The sequence below is a fragment of the Struthio camelus genome, chromosome 17, assembly GCF_040807025.1.
Source record: "Struthio camelus isolate bStrCam1 chromosome 17, bStrCam1.hap1, whole genome shotgun sequence".
In the NCBI taxonomy this organism is placed as follows: domain Eukaryota; kingdom Metazoa; phylum Chordata; class Aves; order Struthioniformes; family Struthionidae; genus Struthio; species Struthio camelus.
Window position 1 is genome coordinate 3548449 of NC_090958.1, and position 17877 is coordinate 3566325.

The window sequence follows — 17877 nt, forward strand, 5'->3', positions numbered from 1 at the left end:
AAAAGCCCTTCCTGGCACAGGCCCTTGTCTCATCAGGCTGGAAGCCCTTGCCCTGAAGAAAGAATGCTATCATCGGGCCAAACTCCGCAGGGAACCTCTTCTGTGCCCATGCTGCTGCAACCTTGCACCCATACAGCCTGGCCTGAGGCGTCCAGCACAGGCGAGCAGAACTGGTAGCCCTGAGAGTCCCTTGTGCTCGGGGGGACGTTTGTGACGTGATGGGGAAGGTCCGCCAGCTTCCCAGCTACAGCAGCTCTGTGAAGCTTTGCCAGGGAGCTCTGACCTCCGATCTCCATCAGCCCCTCTGCAGCCCTCCTCCGAGGGAGGCAAGGACAATACCCTCACACCACGCTGATCAACAGCCATTTCCTGAGGCTCTTTCAAAGACCCATCTCCGCTGCCAGAGGTCAAACTCTGCCAGAGGGCCACTTGGCTCAGCATGCCGGGGAACGTGCTGCGTGTGGGGCAGTGGCCGCAGGCCGGGTCGTGCCGCCACGCCTCGAGCATCACGAGCCGCTCTTGCTAGTTTTACTCAAAGCAAAGAGCACTGCCTCACAACACGCAGCATGGCCCCCATTGCTGACTCCTGCCACCAGATGTAGTCCTGCGAGGAGAGAGCAGGTTCCTGTGCACTGGCATCTGCGTTCCCGGGATGGCAACACTGGCCAGGAAACGGCCATTCAGAAATGGTGAGACGGCGGCTCTCTTGTGGGAGCCTGTGGAAGGGCTGCGGTTCCCTCTCCACGAGAGCAGTGCAGTGGAGCTTTCCCTGGGGAGCTGGAAGCACAGGCTCCCCCTGCGTGACACTCAGCAGGCAAGCACTCTGGAAGGACACCATTTGGAGAGGCCCGCGGGCACAGCAAACGCCTTCCAAAGAGGCCCGAGGAAGACCTTCAAGACGGGAGCGCAAGGCCCTCCGGAACACGGCTTTGCAAAGCCGCTCTTCAGGGGAAGCGGCTTGTGTTTCGGCCACATGCAAACAAAGAGGGCTACAGCTGCACCAAGTGGTGCGCCCAAATTCGAGAGCCACACAGCTTGTCAGGGGCTCAGCGTTTTGCTGCCGCTGAATTACAAACAGCTCCACTGGACACGCCCAACGGAGCAAAGTCCTCGCTCGCTGAGGTGCCGCGGCCAGGGTGGCACATGAGCCCGGCAGGCTGCTTCAGGTTGACCAAGTCTTGGCAAGCGTTTCTGCCTTTCTTAAGACAGGCGGTCTGATTTCCTGGCTGCTCTCCCTCCTGTTACCTGGAGCAAGGGAGTGCTCCACGGTAACATCCCGCACAGCTCCTCCACAGAGCCAACCGGTCATACGAGAGCCCTGCCTCCAAGGCAGTGCACTGCCTCCAAGCTCTGCGCGAGCGCCAGAACACGGCACCATGCACCTCAACACCAGCATGTGCCCACTGACCTCGCCTGCACATTCCACTGCCACAGCTCCCAAGATGGAGCAGCCCCAAGGCAATTTCTGCCATGCCCGCTTGAGCGCCTGACAGCCACCAGATGCCTGAGGTCGCGGAAAGCTTTTAGAGGGCGGCGGCAAACACCTAGCAGCACACCCTGAGCCAGCGCAAACAAGGCAGAACAGAGCCAGCCTGTGAGCTCCAGAAAGGCAGCAGGGTTTTCTGCACCCCAAAAGCACACAACAGCTTTGGCTTTGGCTCAGCGCTGCTGAAGCTCACGCAGCCTCCTCTGAAAGCTGCTGACGCAACACCGATGGCCAACCCAAAGGGAGAAGCAAGAAGGGCAGGAAGGGCAGAGCAAGGGGCAGGCCGAGGTTGGCTCCACTGCACGGGAAAGTGGGAGGGCCACCACCAGGGAAGCCAGTTCCCGGCAGTGTGCTCCCAATGGGGAGCGCAGGCCAGTGTGGCCAGATGACAGACAAGCGCTTTGGGGCTGTCATGTCTCCCTCGTGGCGTGAGGAGGCGGCAGAGCGGTGCACCTCTCTTGGCTAGGCCCTTTGTCTTGGTGTCCTTGGCAAAGAGGCATCCGAGGGGACGTCCCACCATGCCTGTCTTCTCCATCGTGGTTTCCTTCAGGCCTCCAGGCTAAGAGGTTCTTCCTGCACTGTGGCAAAGCTGTCTTCCCGCTCCGGAGGAAAGCTTCCAGGCTTCCCTCAAAGGGGTTTCATTCTGACCCCGCCCACCGAGTCCTGCTGCATGTGCCAGAGGAGATTTCTCTTGGCCTTGCTCATTGCACCTTCGCCTTCCATGACACACACACAGCCCGCCTCCCGGCTGGTGGAGCAGCTCCCACATACGCCACTCAGCCCTCTCAAATTCCCCTGGCTCCTCAAAGACTTCCTCTAAGATCGCCAAGGGATCTTCCTCCAGAGTCTCCTGCAGAGCACCACAAAGAGAGAGTTCAGCTGTCCTGCGGGGACAGCTGAAGAGCCCGAGAGCTGCGCCCCAAAGCTCCTCGAGGCTCCGCGCTTTGAAGAGCCCGAGGTCGAGATGCTTCTTTACCTGGCGGCCCCAATCAGCCTGCTCAGGACCAAGCAGCTGCTCCAGCATCGTGGGCTCCTCCACCCCCAGGGCACCGATGGGCCCATGCTCTAGCCCCCGCCGGGGCTGCCTCCGCCAAGAGCAAGTGGCAGGTCAGCACCGCAGCCCCTCGCCTGCTCGGGCCGCGCACCCACAAGCGAGCTCCTCGCTCAAGCAGATGCGATCAAGCGCCTGACTGCTGCCATTAAGAGGCCCCTCGGCCCAGAGGAGGTGGGAGGCGCAAAGGCGGGAGGTGGCACTTGTGCTGAGAGGAGGGGTTCCTGGCGCGGGTGCGGGGTGGGAGGGAAGCTGCCGTTGGAAGTGGCAGGAGCTCTAGAGGGGGGCCGGAGGTGGTCAGGGGTGGCGGGAGGAGTGGGCTGGACGTGGGGATTTGTGCTGGGGAAGCGGGAGTGGGGATGCGAGGCAGCGTTAGGCAGCGTTAGAGAGCGAGCGGCAGGCGCAGGCACTTGGCGAGGGCGCGAGGCCGGGCGGTAAGTGGTCTGCGCAGCAAAGTAGGGCAGGTAAGGTGCAAAGTAAGGCCAGGAAGTAAGGTCGGAGGGAGGCCCGGAAGAGGTCTGCGTACCAAAGGGAGGTGCAGCTGCTGAGTGCTTCCATCATTGGGAGTGCTGAGGTGCAGGCACTGGTGCCCGCGGGTGTCCTGCGATACCCCGCTCGGTACGGGTCGATGCCCCTGCTGCCCTCGCGGGGGTGTGTGCCCAAGGAGGGCCTGCAGAGAGCCTCAGGCCTTGGCTGCAGCCAGCTCTGGGCCAGCTGCGAAGCTTGGCAGGCAGCCCGGGAGGGTCCGCCTCTTCTCCTGGCCCGGGGCATTGTGACTGCGTTGCCGGGGGATGACAGCACTATGACATGGGGGCCCCGGGGCCACGCCGCAGCCTCCCCTGCCAGCTGCCTGCTGGCCCAGCGTCGGCGCGCGGCAGAAGGCCCCTGGGGTGCCAGCCCTCCTGCCGGCCCTAGCCGGACTTTTGCAGGCACAGCACAGCAGCAGGTCCAGGAAAGAAGGCCTGTCTCCTCTAAGCACTATCCTCTTCACGAGAAGCACCACCTCTTGAAGGTTACACAGCGGCTACTGTGCCTGTCAACACTAATCCCAGGGCCTGAGATGGCTGCCGCCAGGCCTTCCAGCCGTTGGCGTATGCAGTTTGCATCGCAGGTGCCTAGGAGTTCCCAAAAGGTCGGGATCTAAACCCCATCTCTTTAATCGGCTCGTGAAGCAAGCCGTTTCCGACTGACACCCCTGGGTTCAAGTTTGTTGAAGACAGTCCACTCCTGTAGCTAGGGGACAGCCAGATGTGTGTGTACGCTTAGCTGCCTGTGGGGGGGGGGGGGGTAGAACTCAAAGTCAGCCCTCACATTAAACTCTTAGGCGTCAATGCAGGCGACCAGAGATTGAGAAGCTGTTGTCCCAACCAACCTGGCGAACCACAGGTGAGGAGGAGCTTCCCCTGGCTCATCGATAAAGCCTTTGTGAACAACGTTCTGGTGGCTTTTTCCCCCCCCTCCTTGATAGCGTTGCGCAAAGGAAATGGCAGTGAGCAAGGCTCTGGAAGTGCAAAAGCCTGCGCGCTCTCTGGACTTGGACTGCGCAGGAAAGTTCCGATTTCCCAAGCGTCTTGAGCAGTGCTGGCAATTGTTGGTGTAGGCTCAGTTTACTGCCGTCAGCCTCTCCACTAGACCGAGCTCTCAGCCCCCTCTCAGCTCTGCAGGAGCTTTCTGAGGCCTCGCACATTCACCACTGTCTTCTTGTGGGCATGCCACCTTGTTCAGCAGCTAGCTGAGCTGCGCAACTCTCCAGGAGTTGGAGCAGACATCTTGTTGGGCATGACTGGTCTCTTTTCAGGAGACTGCACTTGACCCGTGCAGGCCCATTTTCTCGTTGTAGCTTTGACATTGTCAGGGCGCAGCAAGGGCCAGCTGCTCCCTCAGAGGCTGGGAGCTGGCAGCCAAACGCCAGCTGGCAAGGCAGGGACATCGCCAGCCAGGGCCCCATCCCCCAGTAGCCACACAAGGTGAGCGAGGCACGCCCACGGATGGTAGGCGGGCTCAAGCAAGAGTCCAGACGGTCAGGCGCCTTCGTGGTGATGAGACAGCTCCGAGGTCAAGCCGGGAAACCAATGCACGGGCCAAGGTCAGGCTGAGGTCTGATGAGGGTCACTAGGGTGAGAGAGAGCCCGGTGAGGCACATGCCGCCTGTGGATGATGCCCGAGGGCAGCTGAGGAGGTTACCTAAGAAGCCTGGGAGATGTGGAGAGCAGAGGAGGATGCAGACAAGGAGCGGAAGCGGTGTTTGGGGCAGGCTGAGGAGACAGGTGCAGGCATTAGGAGTGGGAAAGAAGAGGAGGTGGGAGGAGAGGCCTAAAGTGGACGGGCAGGAGAGGGCAAGGAGGCAGTGGCCGTGGTGAAGCTTCAGGGTGGTGGCAACTTGGAGAGAAGGGAGAAAAGGAAAGGAAGGTGATGACAGTACCTTTTTAGGGCCACATCTAGCACCATGTGTTTGAGGAGGTGAGGGCCCCTTCTCCCGCCACAGCTGAGCCCTGCCGTAGGAGAGCTCCAGCTCCAGCCACCCTCACGGCTGGCGCAGCGCCACCCTCGGCCAGGAGACAGTGCTGCCTGAACGTGCCTTGGACACAGGCTGCTGAGACACAGCCGGCCGAGGTAGGGTTGCGGAAAAGGCCAAGCCTCCGAGCTGGCCAAGGAGCAGGACAAGCCCCGGGGGCAGGAGGGTGCAGGCAGCTCCTGACAGCGCAGCTGCAGGAGCAAGCTCTCAGGCCCCAGCCAGGACACGCATGACACAAACAGCACACCTAGGAGAGGATCACAGCACTTCACTTTTATTGCGTGCAGGCAGGCACAGCTGACAAGTGGCAGCTCCTCATGGCTCCTCCAGCCTGGAGCCTTTCCAAACACACGGTGTTTGTTTGGCACAAGCCCCAACACCCCGACGATATGGCAGGAACGGAAGTCCCTGAGCTCCTGCTACCCACTTGCCCCAGGGCAGAGAGCCAGAGAGCTGCAGGGCACAGCTGGTGTCCTGGTCCTGCAAGAGCAGGCGGTCACTGACCTACGGACCTGAAAGGGCCCAGGGGAGCCTTGGCAACGGGCCGCGCTCAGTGCTGCAGAGGAAGGCGAAAAACCCCCAGGGACTGCTGCCAATCTGTCCTGGGGGAAAATTCCTTCCTGACCCCAAACCTGGCGATCGGCTGTTCCCTGCGCGTGTGAGCAAGGCCTGCCACCTGGCCAGCCCTGGGAGGGTTCTCACGCCCACCGGGGGACACCAGCGCTGCCCGACCCCTTTGCTCTCTCCACCTGCAGCCAGCCACCTTTGGGGCTTCAGCCAATGGCAAAAAAAATCCCACAGCCCCGATCGAGCTGCGGGGCAGGGGCGGGGGAAAATCTTTCCTGGGCCCTGCAGGAGGCCACTGGCTGCTCCAAAGCGTTACTTGAGAGGTACGGCACTGATGATGACCACCTGCAACATCTTCACATCCCATCTCCTGCCTTTCCCGGGTGCTGCATCGGGCGCTGAAGGAGATATGCACGGGGAGCTGTGGAACGGTCTCCAGCTGCCGAGAATGGAGGTCCGTCCTCTTTGCAGGCCATCCAGTTAACTTTTTCCACCGATCTCCAGCTGAAAAGGCCTGGTGCCCTGGGGGAACCTCGAGGTGTGTGGGGGGGGGTGTGTGGACGGGGTGCCTTCTCACCCTGCCAAGGGCGTTGGGGCAGTCTCTGAAGGACCACAGTTACTTCCAGCTTTGAATCGGAGCCTGCTTGGGGCAGGAATTGGATCAGATGCCCTCCAGAGAACTCTTGCAACATAAATTCTTCCACCGCCTGATGGCTGCCCAGTGGCTGAATCAGTTGTGAGATGTGGCCCTCCGCCTTCGCCTCAGGAAATGCCTGGGCACAGTCTCCGCTCGCAGAGGAATGGCTGCGGAGAGTGGTGGGCGGGCGGCGGGGGTGATGTCACTTTCATTTCCCCCAGTAGGCACGCCCAGGCCAGCGGGGCCCAGCAGCACAGCACGAGTGCAGGAACACACCCTTCAAGCCTGCTTGCCTTGGCCTCTTTGGGTCAGCTCAGCTGACGGGGCTTAGCAGAGGCCTGGGCTTGCAAGAGGCTGACCTCCCTCTGCTTTCCTGAGAGCGCAAACGCTGCCATTGCTGTCACGTGCTATTGCTGTCTGTGTGTTTGGAGGAGGGCCAGGCGGAAGAGGAACAGGATCCGCGGTCTTTCTGAGGCTCGGGCAAGCCGGAGGCCCAATGTTAGAGCAGGTGCTGGGCACTGCAGCAGGACTGTCTCCCTCCAAGTACGTGGTACCCACCAAAAGCCCTTCCTGGCACAGGCCCTTGTCTCATCAGGCTGGAAGCCCTTGCCCTGAAGAAAGAATGCTATCATCGGGCCAAACTCCGCAGGGAACCTCTTCTGTGCCCATGCTGCTGCAACCTTGCACCCATACAGCCTGGCCTGAGGCGTCCAGCACAGGCGAGCAGAACTGGTAGCCCTGAGAGTCCCTTGTGCTCGGGGGGACGTTTGTGACGTGATGGGGAAGGTCCGCCAGCTTCCCAGCTACAGCAGCTCTGTGAAGCTTTGCCAGGGAGCTCTGACCTCCGATCTCCATCAGCCCCTCTGCAGCCCTCCTCCGAGGGAGGCAAGGACAATACCCTCACACCACGCTGATCAACAGCCATTTCCTGAGGCTCTTTCAAAGACCCATCTCCGCTGCCAGAGGTCAAACTCTGCCAGAGGGCCACTTGGCTCAGCATGCCGGGGAACGTGCTGCGCGTGGGGCAGTGGCCGCAGGCCGGGTCGTGCCGCCACGCCTCGAGCATCACGAGCCGCTCTTGCTAGTTTTACTCAAAGCAAAGAGCACTGCCTCACAACACGCAGCATGGCCCCCATTGCTGACTCCTGCCACCAGATGTAGTCCTGCGAGGAGAGAGCAGGTTCCTGTGCACTGGCATCTGCGTTCCCGGGATGGCAACACTGGCCAGGAAACGGCCATTCAGAAATGGTGAGACGGCGGCTCTCTTGTGGGAGCCTGTGGAAGGGCTGCGGTTCCCTCTCCACGAGAGCAGTGCAGTGGAGCTTTCCCTGGGGAGCTGGAAGCACAGGCTCCCCCTGCGTGACACTCAGCAGGCAAGCACTCTGGAAGGACACCATTTGGAGAGGCCCGCGGGCACAGCAAACGCCTTCCAAAGAGGCCCGAGGAAGACCTTCAAGACGGGAGCGCAAGGCCCTCCGGAACACGGCTTTGCAAAGCCGCTCTTCAGGGGAAGCGGCTTGTGTTTCGGCCACATGCAAACAAAGAGGGCTACAGCTGCACCAAGTGGTGCGCCCAAATTCGAGAGCCACACAGCTTGTCAGGGGCTCAGCGTTTTGCTGCCGCTGAATTACAAACAGCTCCACTGGACACGCCCAACGGAGCAAAGTCCTCGCTCGCTGAGGTGCCGCGGCCAGGGTGGCACATGAGCCCGGCAGGCTGCTTCAGGTTGCCCAAGTCTTGGCAAGCGTTTCTGCCTTTCTTAAGACAGGCGGTCTGATTTCCTGGCTGCTCTCCCTCCTGTTACCTGGAGCAAGGGAGTGCTCCACAGTAACATCCCGCACAGCTCCTCCACAGAGCCAACCGGTCATACGAGAGCCCTGCCTCCAAGGCAGTGCACTGCCTCCAAGCTCTGCGCGAGCGCCAGAACACGGCACCATGCACCTCAACACCAGCATGTGCCCACTGACCTCGCCTGCACATTCCACTGCCACAGCTCCCAAGATGGAGCAGCCCCAAGGCAATTTCTGCCATGCCCGCTTGAGCGCCTGACAGCCACCAGATGCCTGAGGTCGCGGAAAGCTTTTAGAGGGCGGCGGCAAACACCTAGCAGCACACCCTGAGCCAGCGCAAACAAGGCAGAACACAGCCAGCCTGTGAGCTGCAGAAAGGCAGCAGGGTTTTCTGCACCCCAAAAGCACACAACAGCTTTGGCTTTGGCTCAGCGCTGCTGAAGCTCACGCAGCCTCCTCTGAAAGCTGCTGACGCAACACCAATGGCCAACCCAAAGGGAGAAGCAAGAAGGGCAGGAAGGGCAGAGCAAGGGGCAGGCCGAGGTTGGCTCCACTGCACGGGAAAGTGGGAGGGCCACCACCAGGGAAGCCAGTTCCCGGCAGTGTGCTCCCAATGGGGAGCGCAGGCCAGTGTGGCCAGATGACAGACAAGCGCTTTGGGGCTGTCATGTCTCCCTCGTGGCGTGAGGAGGCGGCAGAGCGGTGCACCTCTCTTGGCTAGGCCCTTTGTCTTGGTGTCCTTGGCAAAGAGGCATCCGAGGGGACGTCCCACCATGCCTGTCTTCTCCATCGTGGTTTCCTTCAGGCCTCCAGGCTAAGAGGTTCTTCCTGCACTGTGGCAAAGCTGTCTTCCCGCTCCGGAGGAAAGCTTCCAGGCTTCCCTCAAAGGGGTTTCATTCTGACCCCGCCCACCAAGTCCTGCTGCATGTGCCAGAGGAGATTTCTCTTGGCCTTGCTCATTGCACCTTCGCCTTCCATGACACACACACAGCCCGCCTCCCGGCTGGTGGAGCAGCTCCCACATACGCCACTCAGCCCTCTCAAATTCCCCTGGCTCCTCAAAGACTTCCTCTAAGATCGCCAAGGGATCTTCCTCCAGAGTCTCCTGCAGAGCACCACAAAGAGAGAGTTCAGCTGTCCTGCGGGGACAGCTGAAGAGCCCGAGAGCTGCGCCCCAAAGCTCCTCGAGGCTCCGCGCTTTGAAGAGCCCGAGGTCGAGATGCTTCTTTACCTGGCGGCCCCAATCAGCCCGCTCAGGACCAAGCAGCTGCTCCAGCATCGTGGGCTCCTCCACCCCCAGGGCACCGATGGGCCCATGCTCTAGCCCCCGCCGGGGCTGCCTCCGCCAAGAGCAAGTGGCAGGTCAGCACCGCAGCCCCTCGCCTGCTCGGGCCGCGCACCCACAAGCGAGCTCCTCGCTCAAGCAGATGCGATCAAGCGCCTGACTGCTGCCATTAAGAGGCCCCTCGGCCCAGAGGAGGTGGGAGGCGCAAAGGCGGGAGGTGGCACTTGTGCTGAGAGGAGGGGTTCCTGGCGCGGGTGCGGGGTGGGAGGGAAGCTGCCGTTGGAAGTGGCAGGAGCTCTAGAGGGGGGCCGGAGGTGGTCAGGGGTGGCGGGAGGAGTGGTCTGGACGTGGGGATTTGTGCTGGGGAAGCGGGAGTGGGGATGCGAGGCAGTGTTAGGCAGCGTTAGAGAGCGAGCGGCAGGTGCAGGCACTTGGCGAGGGCGCGAGGCCGGGCGGTAAGTGGTCTGCGCAGCAAAGTAGGGCAGGTAAGGTGCAAAGCAAGGCCAGGAAGTAAGGTCGGAGGGAGGCCCGGAAGAGGTCTGCGTACCAAAGGGAGGTGCAGCTGCTGAGCGCTTCCATCATTGGGAGTGCTGAGGTGCAGGCACTGGTGCCCGCGGGTGTCCTGCGATACCCCGCTCGGTACGGGTCGATGCCCCTGCTGCCCTCGCGGGGGTGTGTGCCCAAGGAGGGCCTGCAGAGAGCCTCAGGCCTTGGCTGCAGCCAGCTCTGGGCCAGCTGCGAAGCTTGGCAGGCGGCCCGGGAGGGTCCGCCTCTTCTCCTGGCCCGGGGCATTGTGACTGCGTTGCCGGGGGATGACAGCACTATGACATCGGGGTCCCGGGGCCACGCCGCAGCCTCCCCTGCCAGCTGCCTGCTGGCCCAGCGTCGGCGCGCGGCAGAAGGCCCCTGGGGTGCCAGCCCTCCTGCCGGCCCTAGCCGGACTTTTGCAGGCACAGCACAGCAGCAGGTCCAGGAAAGAAGGCCTGTCTCCTCTAAGCACTATCCTCTTCACGAGAAGCACCACCTCTTGAAGGTTACACAGCGGCTACTGTGCCTGTCAACACTAATCCCAGGGCCTGAGGTGGCTGCCGCCAGGCCTTCCAGCCGTTGGCGTATGCAGTTTGCATCGCAGGTGCCTAGGAGTTCCCAAAAGGTCGGGATCTAAACCCCATCTCTTTAATCGGCTCGTGAAGCAAGCCATTTCCGACTGACCCCCCTGGGTTCAAGTTTGTTGAAGACAGTCCACTCCTGTAGCTAGGGGACAGCCAGATGTGTGTGTACGCTTAGCTGCCTGTGGGGGGGGGGGGTAGAACTCAAAGTCAGCCCTCACATTAAACTCTTAGGCGTCAATGCAGGCGACCAGAGATTGAGAAGCTGTTGTCCCAACCAACCTGGCGAACCACAGGTGAGGAGGAGCTTCCCCTGGCTCATCGATAAAGCCTTTGTGAACAACGTTCTGGTGGCTTTTTCCCCCCCCTCCTTGACAGCGTTGCGCAAAGGAAATGGCAGTGAGCAAGGCTCTGGAAGTGCAAAAGCCTGCGCGCTCTCTGGACTTGGACTGCGCAGGAAAGTTCCGATTTCCCAAGCGTCTTGAGCAGTGCTGGCAATTGTTGGTGTAGGCTCAGTTTACTGCCGTCAGCCTCTCCACTAGACCGAGCTCTCAGCCCCCTCTCAGCTCTGCAGGAGCTTTCTGAGGCCTCGCACATTCACCACTGTCTTCTTGTGGGCATGCCACCTTGTTCAGCAGCTAGCTGAGCTGCGCAACTCTCCAGGAGTTGGAGCAGACATCTTGTTGGGCATGACTGGTCTCTTTTCAGGAGACTGCACTTGACCCGTGCAGGCCCATTTTCTCGTTGTAGCTTTGACATTGTCAGGGCGCAGCAAGGGCCAGCTGCTCCCTCAGAGGCTGGGAGCTGGCAGCCAAACGCCAGCTGGCAAGGCAGGGACATCGCCAGCCAGGGCCCCATCCCCCAGTAGCCACACAAGGTGAGCGAGGCACGCCCACGGATGGTAGGCGGGCTCAAGCAAGAGTCCAGACGGTCAGGCGCCTTCGTGGTGATGAGACAGCTCCGAGGTCAAGCCGGGAAACCAATGCACGGGCCAAGGTCAGGCTGAGGTCTGATGAGGGTCACTAGGGTGAGAGAGAGCCCGGTGAGGCACATGCCGCCTGTGGATGATGCCCGAGGGCAGCTGAGGAGGTTACCTAAGAAGCCTGGGAGATGTGGAGAGCAGAGGAGGATGCAGACAAGGAGCGGAAGCGGTGTTTGGGGCAGGCTGAGGAGACAGGTGCAGGCATTAGGAGTGGGAAAGAAGAGGAGGTGGGAGGAGAGGCCTAAAGTGGACGGGCAGGAGAGGGCAAGGAGGCAGTGGCCGTGGTGAAGCTTCAGGGTGGTGGCAACTTGGAGAGAAGGGAAAAAAGGAAAGGAAGGTGATGACAGTACCTTTTTAGGGCCACATCTAGCACCATGTGTTTGAGGAGGTGAGGGCCCCTTCTCCCGCCACGGCTGAGCCCTGCCGTAGGAGAGCTCCAGCTCCAGCCACCCTCACGGCTGGCGCAGCGCCACCCTCGGCCAGGAGACAGTGCTGCCTGAACGTGCCTTGGACACAGGCTGCTGAGACACAGCCGGCCGAGGTAGGGTTGCGGAAAAGGCCAAGCCTCCGAGCTGGCCAAGGAGCAGGACAAGCCCCGGGGGCAGGAGGGTGCAGGCAGCTCCTGACAGCGCAGCTGCAGGAGCAAGCTCTCAGGCCCCAGCCAGGACACGCATGACACAAACAGCACACCTAGGAGAGGATCACAGCACTTCACTTTTATTGCGTGCAGGCAGGCACAGCTGACAAGTGGCAGCTCCTCATGGCTCCTCCAGCCTGGAGCCTTTCCAAACACACGGTGTTTGTTTGGCACAAGCCCCAACACCCCGACGATATGGCAGGAACGGAAGTCCCTGAGCTCCTGCTACCCACTTGCCCCAGGGCAGAGAGCCAGAGAGCTGCAGGGCACAGCTGGTGTCCTGGTCCTGCAAGAGCAGGCGGTCACTGACCTACGGACCTGAAAGGGCCCAGGGGAGCCTTGGCAACGGGCCGCGCTCAGTGCTGCAGAGGAAGGCGAAAAACCCCCAGGGACTGCTGCCAATCTGTCCTGGGGGAAAATTCCTTCCTGACCCCAAACCTGGCGATCGGCTGTTCCCTGCGCGTGTGAGCAAGGCCTGCCACCTGGCCAGCCCTGGGAGGGTTCTCACGCCCACCGGGGGACACCAGCGCTGCCCGACCCCTTTGCTCTCTCCACCTGCAGCCAGCCACCTTTGGGGCTTCAGCCAATGGCAAAAAAAATCCCACAGCCCCGATCGAGCTGCGGGGCAGGGGCGGGGGAAAATCTTTCCTGGGCCCTGCAGGAGGCCACTGGCTGCTCCAAAGCGTTACTTGAGAGGTACGGCACTGATGATGACCACCTGCAACATCTTCACATCCCATCTCCTGCCTTTCCCGGGTGCTGCATCGGGCGCTGAAGGAGATATGCACGGGGAGCTGTGGAACGGTCTCCAGCTGCCGAGAATGGATGTCCGTCCTCTTTGCAGGCCATCCAGTTAACTTTTTCCACCGATCTCCAGCTGAAAAGGCCTGGTGCCCTGGGGGAACCTCGAGGTGTGTGGGGGGGTGTGTGTGGACGGGGTGCCTTCTCACCCTGCCAAGGGCGTTGGGGCAGTCTCTGAAGGACCACAGTTACTTCCAGCTTTGAATCGGAGCCTGCTTGGGGCAGGAATTGGATCAGATGCCCTCCAGAGAACTCTTGCAACATAAATTCTTCCACCGCCTGATGGCTGCCCAGTGGCTGAATCAGTTGTGAGATGTGGCCCTCCGCCTTCGCCTCAGGAAATGCCTGGGCACAGTCTCCGCTCGCAGAGGAATGGCTGCGGAGAGTGGTGGGCGGGCGGCGGGGGTGATGTCACTTTCATTTCCCCCAGTAGGCACGCCCAGGCCAGCGGGGCCCAGCAGCACAGCACGAGTGCAGGAACACACCCTTCAAGCCTGCTTGCCTTGGCCTCTTTGGGTCAGCTCAGCTGACGGGGCTTAGCAGAGGCCTGGGCTTGCAAGAGGCTGACCTCCCTCTGCTTTCCTGAGAGCGCAAACGCTGCCATTGCTGTCACGTGCTATTGCTGTCTGTGTGTTTGGAGGAGGGCCAGGCGGAAGAGGAACAGGATCCGCGGTCTTTCTGAGGCTCGGGCAAGCCGGAGGCCCAATGTTAGAGCAGGTGCTGGGCACTGCAGCAGGACTGTCTCCCTCCAAGTACGTGGTACCCACCAAAAGCCCTTCCTGGCACAGGCCCTTGTCTCATCAGGCTGGAAGCCCTTGCCCTGAAGAAAGAATGCTATCATCGGGCCAAACTCCGCAGGGAACCTCTTCTGTGCCCATGCTGCTGCAACCTTGCACCCATACAGCCTGGCCTGAGGCGTCCAGCACAGGCGAGCAGAACTGGTAGCCCTGAGAGTCCCTTGTGCTCGGGGGGACGTTTGTGACGTGATGGGGAAGGTCCGCCAGCTTCCCAGCTACAGCAGCTCTGTGAAGCTTTGCCAGGGAGCTCTGACCTCCGATCTCCATCAGCCCCTCTGCAGCCCTCCTCCGAGGGAGGCAAGGACAATACCCTCACCACGCTGATCAACAGCCATTTCCTGAGGCTCTTTCAAAGACCCATCTCCGCTGCCAGAGGTCAAACTCTGCCAGAGGGCCACTTGGCTCAGCATGCCGGGGAACGTGCTGCGCGTGGGGCAGTGGCCGCAGGCCGGGTCGTGCCGCCACGCCTCGAGCATCACGAGCCGCTCTTGCTAGTTTTACTCAAAGCAAAGAGCACTGCCTCACAACACGCAGCATGGCCCCCATTGCTGACTCCTGCCACCAGATGTAGTCCTGCGAGGAGAGAGCAGGTTCCTGTGCACTGGCATCTGCGTTCCCGGGATGGCAACACTGGCCAGGAAACGGCCATTCAGAAATGGTGAGACGGCGGCTCTCTTGTGGGAGCCTGTGGAAGGGCTGCGGTTCCCTCTCCACGAGAGCAGTGCAGTGGAGCTTTCCCTGGGGAGCTGGAAGCACAGGCTCCCCCTGCGTGACACTCAGCAGGCAAGCACTCTGGAAGGACACCATTTGGAGAGGCCCGCGGGCACAGCAAACGCCTTCCAAAGAGGCCCGAGGAAGACCTTCAAGACGGGAGCGCAAGGCCCTCCGGAACACGGCTTTGCAAAGCCGCTCTTCAGGGGAAGCGGCTTGTGTTTCGGCCACATGCAAACAAAGAGGGCTACAGCTGCACCAAGTGGTGCGCCCAAATTCGAGAGCCACACAGCTTGTCAGGGGCTCAGCGTTTTGCTGCCGCTGAATTACAAACAGCTCCACTGGACACGCCCAACGGAGCAAAGTCCTCGCTCGCTGAGGTGCCGCGGCCAGGGTGGCACATGAGCCCGGCAGGCTGCTTCAGGTTGCCCAAGTCTTGGCAAGCGTTTCTGCCTTTCTTAAGACAGGCGGTCTGATTTCCTGGCTGCTCTCCCTCCTGTTACCTGGAGCAAGGGAGTGCTCCACAGTAACATCCCGCACAGCTCCTCCACAGAGCCAACCAGTCATACGAGAGCCCTGCCTCCAAGGCAGTGCACTGCCTCCAAGCTCTGCGCGAGCGCCAGAACACGGCACCATGCACCTCAACACCAGCATGTGCCCACTGACCTCGCCTGCACATTCCACTGCCACAGCTCCCAAGATGGAGCAGCCCCAAGGCAATTTCTGCCATGCCCGCTTGAGCGCCTGACAGCCACCAGATGCCTGAGGTCGCGGAAAGCTTTTAGAGGGCGGCGGCAAACACCTAGCAGCACACCCTGAGCCAGCGCAAACAAGGCAGAACACAGCCAGCCTGTGAGCTGCAGAAAGGCAGCAGGGTTTTCTGCACCCCAAAAGCACACAACAGCTTTGGCTTTGGCTCAGCGCTGCTGAAGCTCACGCAGCCTCCTCTGAAAGCTGCTGACGCAACACCAATGGCCAACCCAAAGGGAGAAGCAAGAAGGGCAGGAAGGGCAGAGCAAGGGGCAGGCCGAGGTTGGCTCCACTGCACGGGAAAGTGGGAGGGCCACCACCAGGGAAGCCAGTTCCCGGCAGTGTGCTCCCAATGGGGAGCGCAGGCCAGTGTGGCCAGATGACAGACAAGCGCTTTGGGGCTGTCATGTCTCCCTCGTGGCGTGAGGAGGCGGCAGAGCGGTGCACCTCTCTTGGCTAGGCCCTTTGTCTTGGTGTCCTTGGCAAAGAGGCATCCGAGGGGACGTCCCACCATGCCTGTCTTCTCCATCGTGGTTTCCTTCAGGCCTCCAGGCTAAGAGGTTCTTCCTGCACTGTGGCAAAGCTGTCTTCCCGCTCCGGAGGAAAGCTTCCAGGCTTCCCTCAAAGGGGTTTCATTCTGACCCCGCCCACCAAGTCCTGCTGCATGTGCCAGAGGAGATTTCTCTTGGCCTTGCTCATTGCACCTTCGCCTTCCATGACACACACACAGCCCGCCTCCCGGCTGGTGGAGCAGCTCCCACATACGCCACTCAGCCCTCTCAAATTCCCCTGGCTCCTCAAAGACTTCCTCTAAGATCGCCAAGGGATCTTCCTCCAGAGTCTCCTGCAGAGCACCACAAAGAGAGAGTTCAGCTGTCCTGCGGGGACAGCTGAAGAGCCCGAGAGCTGCGCCCCAAAGCTCCTCGAGGCTCCGCGCTTTGAAGAGCCCGAGGTCGAGATGCTTCTTTACCTGGCGGCCCCAATCAGCCCGCTCAGGACCAAGCAGCTGCTCCAGCATCGTGGGCTCCTCCACCCCCAGGGCACCGATGGGCCCATGCTCTAGCCCCCGCCGGGGCTGCCTCCGCCAAGAGCAAGTGGCAGGTCAGCACCGCAGCCCCTCGCCTGCTCGGGCCGCGCACCCACAAGCGAGCTCCTCGCTCAAGCAGATGCGATCAAGCGCCTGACTGCTGCCATTAAGAGGCCCCTCGGCCCAGAGGAGGTGGGAGGCGCAAAGGCGGGAGGTGGCACTTGTGCTGAGAGGAGGGGTTCCTGGCGCGGGTGCGGGGTGGGAGGGAAGCTGCCGTTGGAAGTGGCAGGAGCTCTAGAGGGGGGCCGGAGGTGGTCAGGGGTGGCGGGAGGAGTGGTCTGGACGTGGGGATTTGTGCTGGGGAAGCGGGAGTGGGGATGCGAGGCAGCGTTAGGCAGCGTTAGAGAGCGAGCGGCAGGTGCAGGCACTTGGCGAGGGCGCGAGGCCGGGCGGTAAGTGGTCTGCGCAGCAAAGTAGGGCAGGTAAGGTGCAAAGCAAGGCCAGGAAGTAAGGTCGGAGGGAGGCCCGGAAGAGGTCTGCGTACCAAAGGGAGGTGCAGCTGCTGAGCGCTTCCATCATTGGGAGTGCTGAGGTGCAGGTACTGGTGCCCGCGGGTGTCCTGCGATACCCCGCTCGGTACGGGTCGATGCCCCTGCTGCCCTCGCGGGGGTGTGTGCCCAAGGAGGGCCTGCAGAGAGCCTCAGGCCTTGGCTGCAGCCAGCTCTGGGCCAGCTGCGAAGCCTGGCAGGCGGCCCGGGAGGGTCCGCCTCTTCTCCTGGCCCGGGGCATTGTGACTGCGTTGCCGGGGGATGACAGCACTATGACATCGGGGTCCCGGGGCCACGCCGCAGCCTCCCCTGCCAGCTGCCTGCTGGCCCAGCGTCGGCGCGCGGCAGAAGGCCCCTGGGGTGCCAGCCCTCCTGCCGGCCCTAGCCGGACTTTTGCAGGCACAGCACAGCAGCAGGTCCAGGAAAGAAGGCCTGTCTCCTCTAAGCACTATCCTCTTCACGAGAAGCACCACCTCTTGAAGGTTACACAGCGGCTACTGTGCCTGTCAACACTAATCCCAGGGCCTGAGATGGCTGCCGCCAGGCCTTCCAGCCGTTGGCGTATGCAGTTTGCATCGCAGGTGCCTAGGAGTTCCCAAAAGGTCGGGATCTAAACCCCATCTCTTTAATCGGCTCGTGAAGCAAGCCGTTTCCGACTGACCCCCCTGGGTTCAAGTTTGTTGAAGACAGTCCACTCCTGTAGCTAGGGGACAGCCAGATGTGTGTGTGCGCTTAGCTGCCTGTGGGGGGGTAGAACTCAAAGTCAGCCCTCACATTAAACTCTTAGGCGTCAATGCAGGCGACCAGAGATTGAGAAGCTGTTGTCCCAACCAACCTGGCGAACCACAGGTGAGGAGGAGCTTCCCCTGGCTCATCGATAAAGCCTTTGTGAACAACGTTCTGGTGGCTTTTTCCCCCCCCCCTCCTTGACAGCATTGCGCAAAGGAAATGGCAGTGAGCAAGGCTCTGGAAGTGCAAAAGCCTGCGCGCTCTCTGGACTTGGACTGCGCAGGAAAGTTCCGATTTCCCAAGCGTCTTGAGCAGTGCTGGCAATTGTTGGTGTAGGCTCAGTTTACTGCCGTCAGCCTCTCCACTAGACCGAGCTCTCAGCCCCCTCTCAGCTCTGCAGGAGCTTTCTGAGGCCTCGCACATTCACCACTGTCTTCTTGTGGGCATGCCACCTT